The sequence below is a fragment of the Equus caballus genome, chromosome 19 (genome assembly GCF_041296265.1).
Source record: "Equus caballus isolate H_3958 breed thoroughbred chromosome 19, TB-T2T, whole genome shotgun sequence".
NCBI classification, from domain to species: domain Eukaryota; kingdom Metazoa; phylum Chordata; class Mammalia; order Perissodactyla; family Equidae; genus Equus; species Equus caballus.
The window spans coordinates 519129-521858 of NC_091702.1; positions in this window are offsets into that span (position 1 = coordinate 519129).

Here is a 2730-nt window from a genome sequence, read left to right on the forward strand (position 1 = left end):
TATGATCCAGCTAGCCCACGGCTGGGTATTTATCCAAAGCACTCGAAAACACCAATGCAGAAAGACACCTGCACCCCTAGGTTCACTGCAGCATTGTTCACAACAGCCAGAACTTGGAAGCAACCTAGGTGCCCACCAAGGGAAGAATGGAGAAAGAAGACGTGGTATGTATACACAATGGAATGCTACTCAGCCCTAAGAAATGGTGAGCTCCGGCCATTTGTGACAACGTGGATGGACCTGGAGGGTATTATGTGAAGTGAAATAAACCAGAGGGAGAAAGTCAAACACCACACGGTGTTTGTGATCTCACTCATAAGTAGAAGATAAAAACAATGACAAACGCACACAGAGCCACGGAGACTGGATTGGTGGTCACCAGAGGGGGAGGGGGGAGGGGAGAGAGCCAAAGGGGTGATGAGGCTCACATGTGAGGTGACGGACTATCATTAGTTTTCGGGTGGTGAACACGATGTAATCCACACAGAATTCGAAATACACTACAACGTACCTCTGAAAGCTACATAATGTTAGAATCCGCTGTTACTGCAATAAAATAAAATAAAATAAAATAAAATAAAATAAAATAAAATAGAGAAGTGTTGCAGCCTCAAGAGGCTAACAGGCTTTTGAAAAGTTATTCTAGGGATTTGTATGGCTTAGCTCAGGGCGGCACACACCAGCCTGAGACACAGCTGTGACATAGCCCCTAACTTCAACTAAACTCTATTCCGCCTGGAGGGAAATCAAAACTACTGTAATCATAATTGATTGAAGGCTTCACTTTGTGCCAGATCCTGTGCCAACTGCTTTGCACCAAGTGTCTCATTTAATCCTCACATCCAAAAGGCAGGTTACCGTTATTCTCCCCATTTTCAAGGTGAGGAGGCGGAAGCAGAAAGATGGCCATCTGCCTGGAATTCACACAAGGCTTCTCTAGGTAATGACATGACTTTTGGACAAGATTTAAAGGTTTAACACATTCCAGTGAAGACGCAGATCCCAGTATCACAGAACGTGAAAAACACTGAGTCCTGCCAAATGGATTAAAACACTAACTATGGATCCTCACAATCTCTTGGCCTGTTTTTTCAGAGGAGGGAAAACCCAGGGTGAAAACCCGTTGAGGAGATGTCTGCAGATGAGGACTATGTCTGGTCTTTAAAGCCGGGAACTATCCCAGTAGATTCTGAGTCAGTGGGTCCAGAGTAGGCGTCGAGCGTCTCCGTTCTTTGAAAAAGCCCCACAGGCTACACTTCCGTGCCCTTGGAGTTGGGAAGTACAGTCAGGCCCTACATCGGGACGTTTCAGTCAACAACGGGGGTCCCATAAGATTAGTCCCATAGAGCCTAGGTGTGTAGGAGGCTCTGCCGTGTAGGTTTGTGAACTCCGTGGTGCTTGCACGATCACGCGATTGCCTGACCGTGACGCACTCCTCACAGCTTAGCCCCACTGTCAAGCAAAGCATGACTGTACTGCCTTAGATTCTCCACGGTTCCAGACCCTGCGCTGTTTAGATGACTGCACACGCAGAGGGCACCGTGTCTGAGGCAGAGAGCGGCTGGAATCACAACAGCTCTCGACGGAGAGTCAAGGAAAGGCGTGCTCTGCTTACACGACTCTCTACTTTTCTCTGGGTCTGAACTATTTTACAGCTAATCTACTTTTTTTAACCAAGCAGCTGTGCCAAAAGAATGTTACCAAGCAATACTAAACAAACCAATATCAACCATACATATTAAATAAGCCTAACCCTACTAGGCTACGGAAAAGGCTTTTATTTCCCTGGGATAATTTGGACAGCATTAGATTCTTTCACCAAGAGCAGCCAAGTCGAGGGAGATTATTTCTAAGTCCACAGTGCTGCAGATGCGGTCAGTAGCAACCGCAAGCTGGAAAGGAAACAAAGTTGGGTGTAATCCATTCCAGTTCACACGTTTCACCAGGGACAGCCTCCAAGCCTTGAATACTTATGTACGCATTTATCCATTTCTTTAACCAACCACTACTAACGCCTACCAAAGGCCAGACACTGCTCGAAGTACTTTACGGATGTGAAATATCCTCTAACCTTTACGCTCGCCTACGGAGTGTGTATGATAATCATCCCCGTTCTACAGATCAGGAAACTGACACGCAGAATGGTACAGTAACTTGCCCAAGTTCACACAGCCCGTAGGCGGCAGAGCCAGGACCCATTTGACAGAGTCTGGCCCCAGAGTCCACGTGCTGAATCACCACGCTTAGTCTCCAAAAACCTGTAGAAAGCGCCAGGCTTAATCGAAAAGTTTGGTTTTCCCCACCCCAGCCTACAGTCCCTACGCGGCCCCAGTCTCCAGGGCATTCTTTCAGCTCCTCTGACAGGCCATGCTCCTCCCTTGCCCTGTCCCAACACTCTCCCGCACAAGTCCTCCTTTTCTTTTAGGCATCCGCTCTCGGCTTCCACATCACTGCCTAAGTCACAAAGTCTAACAGTAAATGCTGCATTTCTCAGCACTCAACACAAAATTGCTTTTACGTATCTCCTAGGTAATTAGTTGCTGCCTGTCTGTCCTTTCCAACTAGGCTGTGAGGTCCAGTACGTCAAACAGCCTGTCAGTCTTGCTCACCAAGTGTCCAGACCACTGGACACGCACCGACCAGAGGAAAGGAAGGACCGGTCCCCAAGTCAACTCTCCAGACTTTCTGTGGAAGGAGGGAACGAACGGAGCACCCTCGAGCCTCACGCTT